The sequence below is a fragment of the Opisthocomus hoazin genome, chromosome W (genome assembly GCF_030867145.1).
Source record: "Opisthocomus hoazin isolate bOpiHoa1 chromosome W, bOpiHoa1.hap1, whole genome shotgun sequence".
Lineage (NCBI taxonomy): Eukaryota > Metazoa > Chordata > Aves > Opisthocomiformes > Opisthocomidae > Opisthocomus > Opisthocomus hoazin.
Window position 1 is genome coordinate 29629720 of NC_134453.1, and position 12084 is coordinate 29641803.

The following is a 12084-nucleotide window of genomic DNA, read 5'->3' on the forward strand; positions in this document are numbered from 1 at the left end:
GCCCGCCGGGGAAGCTGAGGCAGCGCCAGTGTTTGCGGCAGCATCAACGGTGGTGCCAGTCGGGGGGGCTGTGACTGCCTCCTGGGCTGGAGGGGCTGCAGGGACGGATGAGGGGGCAGCGCCAGTCGCAGTGCCTGCCACTTCATTTCCCCCCCTCTTCCCATTTAGAGCACTGAATCAGGTTGAATAGGGCTCAGTAGGCGTGGGTCAGACCCCAGCACGTCACAGTGATTTGTGTCTCTCTGGAATTCCGAGAGTGGCAGCCCACTTTTTGCAGATATTCTCCTAGTTTGTCTGGATTCTGCACTTGTTCAGGGGTGAGTGCCCTCACACCGGGGGTGCCCACTGTCCTAGGTACTTGCCCATGCTGTCCCACACACCCAGCCACTCACAGCTATCCAGCCCTGGGGCAGGTCTCTGCATGATGTTCTTAACTACTTGTTTAACCCTAAACAAAACCTGCAACCCATTCAGGAGGCAGAACAATAGGAGCATGCTGGCCTGAGCATCTCACGGGTACTTGAAATTCTCAAAAGCTGTCATGACTAGTCTGAAGGAGAGAGGAGGGGTGAAAGAGTGGGGGAAGGTATCCCCTCCAGTTTTCCCCACAGAGTGGGTTTGATTACTAACAAATTCTAAGACATAGGATCCGAGGTATGGAAATGACCGCAGTGACGCAATCAAATACAAGCCTAATTTCATGCACAGTGATGTTATTATGTCATAAGTTGATATTACACAGTGCAGCAGAATTGTCATCCTGATCTTTTTCCCAGTGATGATGAGCAGCATGGCAGTGAACACATACTGCAGGTACGTGTTTACATACCACAGCCACTTGATCAAAGTCAGCAACATTTTTTACTGGCGACTATTTAACTAACACAATAAATGCGTACAACTAACTATAGCAAAATCTAAGAAAGTTGTTTCAACACACTCTGCTCAGCCCTGCCGTTATCCCCATCCCATTTCTGGGTGCCAAATTTAATGTTATAGTTTGGCTTTGGCCGGCAACAAAAGAGCCACGTGGCCACTCCACCGCCCCTCCCCCTGCCGGGGTGCGGAGGAGAATGGAATGAAAAGGCAGAAACTGGTGGGTCGGGATAAGGGCAGTTTAACAGAACAGCAAACAAAGCGAACAGTAACAGCAACAATATGGATAATAACAATACAACAGTAACAACACAAACAGCAGAACACACAGAGCCGCTCTCACTGCCCGCTGCCCCGCGCGCTTCCCAGCCGCGACTGCCTTCCTGCTGCCCAGCTCCCCCCAGCCAGAATCCAGCATGACGGCACATGGTATTGAATACCCTGTTCTGTTTGGCCAGGTTGAGATGCCTGACATGCGGAAAACGCACTCTACAATCTGTAAGATTGTAAAGTAGGTATGTTTATTCGGCACCGGGTGGCATGGAGGGTAGCCCCATCAAAGTCATGCGCGCCGAGCAGCAACTTGTCTCTTCAGCTTATACAATCAAGTATTACGTATGCATTAGATTTCTCAGTACACCTATACATATGCATAACCTATCCCCGCTTCGTATTAAAATTAGTTCCAAGGGGTCATTTCCATAGACTCCTCCCGACTGCGCTTGCGCAGTGCCTCCTGGTGGTGGTCGTTGGGGGTCGTGGGGATGAAGATAGGTGACTCCTCTTCGTCACCGCTAGTTGACCTTTTGTTCTTGCGCAGACTCAGTTGTTTCCTGGCTTCCATCCAAACTATGGGGTCTGTCTTAACCAGTTTGCTCTGGGCGTTCTGCCAAAGTCCTCTGTTGCAACTGATAAAGTCCTTATTTTTCTCTTGTTCAGAAAATCTCAAGGACATCATGACCTTCGCTGATACAGAATGTTCCCACAATTCCCCCTTTTTTGTTTTCAATGACCAAGGCATGTAGTTGTTGATATTGTCGTTGAATCATTCCCTGAATACGCTGCAAGAAACAAGGTAATATCATAACAACAATCAAAATCATCAATAATACCATTCCTCCCCTGAGGATTAATTCTTGTAACCACCCTGTAATCCCCCATCCTGACAAGACTCCTCTCAACCAATCTGGGACCTTTTCGCATTTCAAATGCTTAGCCCAATCCTTTAATTGTTTTAATTGTTTGTGAATGGACTCCGAATGATCTGACAAATTCATACAACACATTCCTTCAAAATCCTCACATCCATGTCCCCGAGCTAACAACAAGAAATCTATGGCTGCTCTATTCTGAAACATTGTGTGCCTCACTGAATTTACATCTATTGCTAATTCTGATATTAACGCTGACATTAAATTCACTTACTTTGCCACCCAACATGACAACCTATCTATGCTACCTAAAGCTTTACCGACACCTACATGTGAAGAAAACATAGCTACCAATACTCTCATTGCTTCACCCCAATTATCTACCTCTGAGTTTTTAAAATGCCAGTGACATTCACATACTCCATAAGATCTCTAAAATCATTCACCGCCTTTCCAATAAGACATGTTCTAAATGGATCTCCGGATGTGGCTGATGACAAACACAATGAGTCTTGCCCTGTTAGATTTGCAAAAGGCACCCATAAGTTTTGCCTTGTTTGGATGGTCCATGGTCCTGCTGCCGTTGTCGTGATGATCACTGCTCCAAAGATGATCCATTCAACAACATTTCCTTTTTAACCGCTGGTTTCACCCATTTTGCCAGGATCCACGTAGGTCCACTATCTGTAATGACACAAGCATAGCCTCTTCCCCATGTTACTAATTGGAATGGTCCTTCCCATTTTCCTTCCTTGTTTTTCACTAACACTTTAAGTTGCTCTTTATATGTTGACATTCCTGTTGACATAGCTTGCATACGTTTCACAATAGGAGGAATAACATCTTCCCCTGCTAATCGTAAAAAGTTCGTCACATATTGTACTGTCATTAATCTGTTTACTGGTGTCTCCCCAGATTCCCCCTGTTTTTGTTTCTGCAAATAATGTTTTAAAGTTTGGTGTGTACGTTCTATAATTGCGTGGCCTGTCGGAGGGTGTGGAATGCCAGTAACATGTTGTACTCCCTAAAGGAAGGGGTTAAAAGGGATTTTTGTAGAAGTAGCATTGCCTAATAGTTGCGTTGCATTTAAAGAGAACTGATAGTTCCTATCCATTGTGTAAATTAACTGAAGCAGAGAGTCTTGCATCTCCATACAAAGGGGTCAGTTCCTGATAGGGGCTGGGAGTCGCCGAGAACCGGTCAAGACCGACCCTGCTGTATGGATGGGACCCAGAAGAGAACTGAGTTTGCGTAGAAACAAAGGTCAATCAGCAGACACCGTGATGAAGAGGATGGGCCTTCATCTTGGGACCCCCAACGACCACCACCAGGAGGCACTGCGCAAGCGCAGCTGGTAGGAGTCTATGGAAATTACTTCTTGGGACTAATTATAATATGGAAATTATTTCTTGGAACTGATTTTAATATGAAACGAGGATAGGTGCATATGTATAGGCATATTGGGAAATCTAATGTATATGTAATATTTGATTGTATAAATTGAAGAGACAAGATGCTGCTCGGCGCGCACGACTTTGGTGGGACTACCCCTCGTGTTGCCCGGCGCCGAATAAACATACCTACTTTACAGTCTTACAGATTGTGGAGTCTGTTTTCCGCATGACTGTAGAGGAACGGGATAAAAGCAGATTGCTGTAATAAACAGAAGAGAAAAATGCTGAAGTAAACAGGACTTATGAATGTGCTGAAGGACCCAAGTACATGATCAGGAGTTAAAAATTATTTTAATGGTAACCAAGCGTTTATCTGAATTGCACCTTAATGCTATTGTGCATTCGTTGTAAAAGAATCAATACCGTAAGTGAGATCTATTCAATCCGCTTATATTGGTTCTATGTATAATATGCGTAACACAAAAGGCACTAGAGGCAACTGTGAAGAAAATATTTGTGATGCAACTAACACAAATTGAGCAAATGTTTTTAAAGCAATGATAAGATAGCTTAGCTTTTTATTGAAAGAAAAGGGGGGAGATGTTGGGGTTGATGTAGCTTGAGAGTTAGCATGACTAGGCCGCTTAAGCAAAACAGTTAGCATAACTGAACAGACCGCTGGAAAGGGCAGGTAAGAATAGCAATTGAGAAAGTTCTGATAGTGCACATGATGTGGGTCAGCAAAAACAAGATGTGTTCAAGGACGTGGAGGCAGTCTGTTGCTATTGGTGTTAGTGCATAGTTACCAATCATAAGGGAATATGGGGCACGTGAACAGCGCGTGATTTATGTCTGTAGCCTATCCGAATAAGCATGATCACGTGTACAGATATGGAAAATGTATATAACCACGCAAGTGGAGCAATAAAGTGAACTGACTGTGCATTGCATCAATGTGTGAGAGTCATTCCTGTCCCTGCATGGATGCTGAAACTTGGCACACGTCAGTTTTGGCGAGCCAGCCAGGAGATCTCTACTCGACCGTGGGAGCAACTGTGGAGCGGACGCTCCTAGGCTCGCCCCGGGCACTTTCCTCGGAGGAGCCTCCGCTGCCGGCCACTCACCCGGAGAGCAGACAACAACTTCCTGAAGCCGCGGATATAAACGGTATGTTTTGTAGGGAAGGACCTGTAGGTCGTATGCGTGGCCGGGGCTGCTGGTAAATCGCACTGAGACGTCTGGCGTGCAGCATAGTCCCCGTGGGGAAAGGGTGCCCTGGTAAGGAAGGGGGGGGTTTGCTGACCAATAGAGCGGCCACTAGTGATTTTGAGGGTAGATCAAGCAAACCCGAGGTCACCGCTGCATCCCAGTGTCGGGAGCCAGGACGGACCTGCTAATGTTCGATATAGAAGAAACAGGAGAAGGGTAAGCGGACCTCCGCGCAATTGCGTTCGGGTGGTTTTTGTATGAATGCTAGCTGTAACTGTGTTTGGGTGGTTTTTGTATGAATGCTAACTGAAGTGATAATGTTATATTTGAATGCTCGGGGATTTTATGTTAAAAGTTTTGTCTTTGTGCGTGTGTATGTGTGGTTGAGACGCAGCATTGCTGTGAAGTGAGTGGGAGTCCCGATCTGTGGTTCTGTAACTCCGCGAGGAGCACGGCCAGAGACGGACAAAGCGCTTGGGATAATTATAAAGCTTGTAAATCTTGTAACGTGCAACTTGGGCTGCGGTAGTGCCTAACCACTCTCCTAAGTGATGGGGAACGGGAACTGGTTAATTATTAAAGTGGCAGAGCAAAGGAAATCACTCCTTAGGTGGTTTGGACTCGAACCTTGGGAGTATTTGAATGAGGGGGGGGATTGGATGCAAAGGGGAGAAGAGATGTTTTATTTGAAAGGGGCATACGTGACTCCTGCAGGGTGGAAGGTAGCCTTAGATTGGGAACAACCTCCAGAAATCCTTATAAGTCCTGGGGTTGGTGGGCAAGCAGGAATAATTCCCTGCTTCGCATGCGGGCTAGCTCCTAAATTATATAAGAATTGGCACCAAGCTTGGGTCCTGTTGAAGTGTAAATCTTGTGATAAAAAGTGGTACTGTGCATCTAGGAGGTGAGAAGCGCAGTGTCCTAAGTGCCTTCCCCAGACCCCATGGTTTTATAGTTGGGAAAGAACTCACCAAGAAATTGAGGTAGTGAAGCTGGTGTGCAGAAGGGAAAAATTGATTCTGGAAATTTGGGACGTGTGGGAGAAAGATTGGGAAGAAACTATAACGAATTGTAAGAAACGATTCGTGTGGAAACTTATTAAAAGAATAGCAAAAGACAAATTAAAGGGGCAATAAGACGTGAAATGGGTAACAATCAGGGAGGAATTTTGAAAAAGAGTCCTTTAGGCTGTGTGCTCACTCACTGGAAAGACATTGTTGGGACCGGAGGCATAGAAAGTAAAAGGACCCTTATCAAATATTGCAATCAACGGTGGCCTCTATATAAATTGGAAAATGGGGCCGAGTGGCCATTAAACGGATCAATAAACTATAATGCTCTCTTGCAATTTTTGACGAGAGAAGGAAAATGGGATGAAGTCTCATATGCAGATATGTTTTTCACCCTCCAAAACCATCCAGAGTGACAAAGGGACTGTGGAATGATACCACCACAGGACCCCATGATACTCGCACTTGAGCGAGAAAATAATAAAGAACTCAGAGGTAAACTGAGGCGGTATTGTTCGTCATGTAGCATTGGGCAAAGATGTACTAATCTAACTGACTTGTTTAAGCCTCCCCCTCAACCACAGGAAAGGATGCGAACTCGGATGAAATCCCCACTCCTCCAGACAGCCCTGTATATTCCCGGACTAGGATTTCCCCCTCCAAGACCCAAAGTGGAATGCTAACAGGTCTGCTCACATGGAGAGACTGCAGGCATGCCAAGAGTGGAATTTTAAAGGAATGGAAAGGGCCATTCCCAGAACCATAAATTGGTCAGCTTTATATGCAGTTCAACAAGGTCCTTCCGAGTCCCCATCCGAATTCCTGGATTGATTGAGGGATGTAATGCGCCGTAACACACTGCTGGATCCTGGGTCAGAGGTAGGAATACAACGACTAGTCTCCCTATTTTTGGATCAGTCTACAGGAGACATTAGGCGCAAACTCCAGAAGTTGCGTCCTACAGAAAGTAGGAACTTGAAAGTCCTGCTGGATGAAGCATGGAGAGTGTTCAGCAATAGAGAGGAAGGAACAACAAGAGGTAGAATTTTTGGTTGACACGGGGGCAACATACTCGGTTATGAATCAAGCCTTGATGCCCCTGGGGAGTGACTATATCATGGTAAAAGGGGCAACTGGCCAAAGTGAAAAGGCATACTTTTGTAAACCTTTGAAGTATAAATTAGGAAAACAATGGGGCATCCACAAATACTTGTATATGCCCAATTCCCCAAAGGCACTTCTGGGAAGGGATTTGTTGGAACAATTGGGCGCAAAAATTACACTTGAAAAAGGAGAAATTACTCTGGAGGTGAAAGATCGACAATATATCCAGGTACTGAGTCTATTTCTAACCAGTCCTCCCACAGAAGGAAAAATTCCCGAGGAGATCCTAAACCAGGTATACCCTGGGGTATGGGCCACTGATGTCCCTGGAAGAGCGAAGAATGCTCTACCCGCTGAAATTAGACTCAAAGAAGGCTGGCAACTGGTAAGAGTTAAGCAATATCCCCTAAAACAGGAAGATAAGGAAGGAATCCGGCCAGAGGTAGAAAGATTTTTACAATTAGGATTATTGAAAGAGTGCGAGTCGGATTTTAACACCCCTATACTACCTGTCCATAAACCTGACGGATCGTACCGGGTGGTCCAGAATCTGCGAGCTGTAAACAAAATAACAGAGGACCTCTACCCAGTAGCAGCAAACCCATATACTTTGTTGACTGTATTGGCTCCCAAATTAACCTGGTTTACTGTTTTAGATTTGAAAGATGCCTTCTTTTGCCTCCCTCTCCATGAAGCCAGTCAGAAATTACTCACATTTGAATGGAAGAACCCCAAAAGTGGTCGAAAGACTCAGCTCACTTGGACGGTGCTGCCACGAGGATTTAAGAACAGTCCTCAAAAGACTTGGAGTCCTGGGAAATCCCGTCTGAAGAAGGGAAATTACTACAGTATGTGGATGACATCCTGATTGCCACCAAAACTGAAGACGGTTGTATCACTTGGACGGTGAGTCTACTAAATTTCTTGGGGCTCCAAGGGTACCGGGTATCTAAGAAGGCGGCCCAGGTAATGCAGCACGAGGTGATTTACTTGACATATGAGATTAGTGCTGGACAAAGAACTTTGGGACAGGCCCGTAAGGAGGCAATACGCCAAACTCCGAGACCTCAGACAGTGAAAGAGTTACGGACTTTCTTGGGAATGACCGGGTGGTGCCAGCTGTGGATTTATAATTATGGACTACTTGTTAAACCACTATATGCACTAACAGCTACTGGACAAAGTCACCTTAATTGGAACAAGGAGACCATGCAAGCCTTTGAACTACTGAAAAAGGCTCTGATGTCGGCCCCTGCCTTAGGGCTCCCAGATGTGAGTAAGCCGTTTTTCCTTTTCTCTCACGAGAAGCAGGGGATTGCTCTGGGGATACTAGCACAAGATCTGGGTCCTTATCGACGAGCAGTTGCTTATCTCTCCAAGCAACTGGATGCAACTGCGAAGGGTTGGACTGGATGCAGCTGTAATATTAAATATACAGGAAGCCCGAAAATTTACCTTGGGCCGGAAAATGACTGTCTTGGTGTCCCACACAGTATCCGCAGTACTGGAGGCAAAAGGAGGACACTGGCTTTCTCCACAAAGATTCCTGAGATATCAGGCCATACTGGTAGAGCAGGATGATGTGGAGATTATGGTTACTAACATTGTCAACCCAGCTTCCTTTCTCAGTGGAAACACAGGAGAACCAGTGCATCATGACTGCTTGGAGACCATTGAAGCAACCTATGCGAGTCGCCTGGATCTGAGAGACAGCCCTATGGAAAATGGAGAAAACTGGTTTACAGATGGAAGCAGCTATGTTCTGAGTGGTAAGAGACACGCGGGGTACGCTATTACCACCAGTCAAGAAATCATAGAGTCAAGACCTTTGCCCATAAACACCTCTGCGCAAAAGGCAGAGATAATTGCTTTAACCCGTGCCTTGGAATTGGCCCAAGGCAAAGTTGTGAACATATACACAGACTCGAAGTATGCTTTCGGAGTTGTGCATGCGCATGGAGCGATCTGGAAGGAAAGAGGATTATTGAACTCTCAAGGGAAAATCATCAAACATGCAGAAGAAATTTTGAAACTACTGGAGGCAGTTCAACTCCCCGAGGAAGTGGCAATCATGCATATTAAGGTGCACCAGAAAGGGAGCTCAGAATTGGAAAAAGGAAACGAGCCGGTGGACAGAGAGGCAAAACAGGTGGCCAAAACAGAGGTAAAAACTAAAGGGGCTTTTATCCCTGATGGACGAATCCCCCTAGAAGGTAAGCCAGAATATACTGAGGAAGATCAGAAACTTATCACAGATTTAGAAGGGTCATATAATGAGGAGGGGTGGGCTCAAACCCCACAGGGAAATCTAATCATTCCCTTCTGTCTGATATGGCATCTGGTAAGGGAAGAACATAGGAAAAGGCATTGGGGGACAGAGGCTCTGTATAAACATGTAATTAGAGAGATTGTGGCCAGGAATTTATACACCACGGTGTGACAGGTGACTCAGCAATGCGATCTTTGCCTCCAGACTAATCTGAAAAATAATCCTAAACCAGAAATGGGTCAGATTGGAAAAAGTAATGGGCCTGGGCAGCAATGGCAGATTGATTTCATGGAACTCCCAAGTAAAGGGGGGTACCGATATCTATTGGTATTAACCGATACCTTTTCAGGTTGGCCGGAAGCATTCCCGACCAGGACGGCTAAAGCCCGAGAGGTGTAGCCTTTGGTGTTGCAAGAGTACGGGAAATTCTTATAGTGAATGGAAAAGGAACCAATTACGACGAAAGCTGGAGTCCAATAAGTATTTTGAGAAGATGCTGAATAATGATGTACTATAATAGAAATAAGAGTAGTAAAAGGATTTACTAACTTTTTTGAAAAGGGGGGACTGAAGGAAGGGGTTAAAAGGGATTTTAGTAGAAGTAGCATTACCTAATAGTTGCGGTGCATTTAAAGAGAACTGGTAGTGCCTATCTATTGTCTAAATTAACTGAAGCAATGTGGAGGAATGGCTAGCGGAGCAAGGGCATTTCGACGTAGAAAAGCTAAGTCATCAGGATCTCAAGAAGTATCGAAAACAACTAGTTTAGGAACCAATCAGGGACAAGGTTAGACTGTCCTTGTTTAGCAGATAGGCACGGTATCAGGAACTTGTGGTTACGAAGTTATGAGAAGAATCCGTTAGAACAGGATGTCGAGGTGGGACTTGACTTTTAGACTAACAGCCAATAAGGAGCTTAGCTTTTGCAATATGTATGAGCTAGTTAAGACCGCTATAAATTGTGTAACCAAACTGCAATAAACGAAGCTTGCTGATCTCTCATATTGAGTGACTGCTTCTTCCCTCCGTTCCGGCAAATGGCACGACAAATTGGCGCCCGAACAGGGACACCGGCGACCTGATAGCAGAGTCCGGAACCCCGGCGACCTGATAGCAGAGTCCGGGAGCCACGGTCGGCGGAGAAGTTTCGTGCGGTCCTGTAAGCAGCGCAGGAGGCGAAAGGGATACATTCCCCGCGCTCGGGAGCACCTAGAGAGGCTGTCCCGCCAGCCACGCGCCGCCGGAGTCTTGCAAAGGCTGCAACAGCGCGCTGATTGAGGTATGAATAGACAAGCGGCGTATAATCTGCTCAAATGCTTCTTAGAGAAGCGGAGCATTGATAGAATAGATTTGAAAAAGGAACTTCCTGATCTGTTAGACTATGGCGTACTTAGGGGGGTCTTTACCGACCCCAATACGGTCTTCGAGGAGGAGGAGTGGCGAAAGCTAGGGAATAAGTTGTTTGATGCCGTTATTAACGAAGAAAAGGCAGCGAAAAAATTGATGAAACCATGGCGGACAGTAACAAATACTCTCACCATGCATAAAGCTGAACAGCGAGTCGTTGCCGCTGCGGCCGAAAGGTGGAGTAGTGCGGCCCCTGCTGGAGTGTCCTCCACACAGCCGACGGCCCCTGATTGTCCCTTGCCCCCTTCGGTACGGACCGTAGTCGTACCGCACAGCTCCTCCGCTGGGGCTTGGGACTTGTCCCGCCTGGGCTCTGCGTTGGAGGGCAATTCGGCGGAGCCTCCGCCGTCAGAACGGGTGACCCAGGGGGAAATGGCGGCGGCGAGGAGCCCCTGGACTCCGGCAGGATGAACCCGAAGCGGAGCGGGCGCGCCGCGGAGGAGGAGAGCCGGAACAAGCCCAAGCTGCGTGACAGAATAACAAGCTTCAGAAAATCAGCAGTGAAAAAGGAGAGACCTCTCATTCAGCATCCAATTGACTCTCAACCTTCTATAAGTGAAATCCCGCTTGCCCAGGCACTTGTTGATGAGCGTTGCATGAACTTATCAGAAAAAGAAGTTATGGATCATTCACAAAAGATACAAAAAGATGTTGGGTTCTTTGGCCTAGAAGGCATAGCTAATTGGTTGGGGTTGGGAGGATGGCTCAAAGGGATAATTCAAAGTCTATTGTTGCTATTAATAATTGTTATAGTAGGGCTTGTTATATTTAGTACAAACTACACACAATATTTGGCTTGCACAAAATAAAAACGGGGGAATTGTGGAGGAATGGCTAGCGGAGCAAGGGCATTTCGACATAGAAAAGCTAAGTCATCAGGATCTCAAGAAGTATCGAAAACAACTAGTTTAGGAACCAATCAGGGACAAGGTTAGACTGTCCTTGTTTAGCAGATAGGCACGGTATCAGGAACTTGTGGTTACGAAGTTATGAGAAGAATCCGTTAGAACAGGATGTCGAGGCGGGACTTGACTTTTAGACTAACAGCCAATAAGGAGCTTAGCTTTTGCAATATGTATGAGCTAGTTAAGACCGCTATAAATTGTGTAACCAAACTGCAATAAACGAAGCTTGCTGATCTCTCATATTGAGTGACTGCTTCTTCCCTCCGTTCCGGCAAATGGCACGACAAAGCAGAGAGTCCTGCATCTCCATACACAGGGGTTAGTTCCTGATAGGGGCTGGGAGTCTCCTAGAACCGGTCAAGACCGACCCTGCTGTATGGATGGGAGCCAGGAGAGAACTGAATTTGAGCAGAAACAAAGGTCAATCAGCAGACACCGTGATGAAGAGGATGGGCCTTCATCTTGGGACCCCCGACGACCACCACCAGGAGGCACTGCGCAAGTGCAGCTGGGAGGAGTCTATGGAAATTACTTCTTGGGACTAATTATAATATGGAAATTATTTCTTGGAACTGATTTTAATATGCAATGAGGATAGATGCATATGTATAGGCGTATTGGGAAATCTAATGCATATGTAATATTTGATTGTATAAATTGAAGAGACAAGATGCTGCTCAGCGCGCACGACTTTGGTGGGACTACCCCTCGTGTTGCCCGGCACCGAATAAACATACCTACTTTACAATCTTACAGATT

The 12084-nt window shown here is 46.1% G+C and overlaps 1 long non-coding RNA gene across 1 annotated transcript; it reads right to left on the bottom strand.

The window, feature by feature from the left end:
* Window positions 1-1779: 1779 nt before the first annotated feature.
* LOC142365668 (uncharacterized) lies at window positions 1780-8362 on the bottom strand. The gene is made up of 4 exons (XR_012766538.1): window positions 8200-8362; window positions 3608-3680; window positions 2580-2711; window positions 1780-1937 (listed from the first exon to the last, which is right to left on the bottom strand). It is a non-coding gene; the product is annotated as an uncharacterized LOC142365668 (long non-coding RNA).
* Between the last annotated feature and the right edge of the window lie 3722 nt (window positions 8363-12084).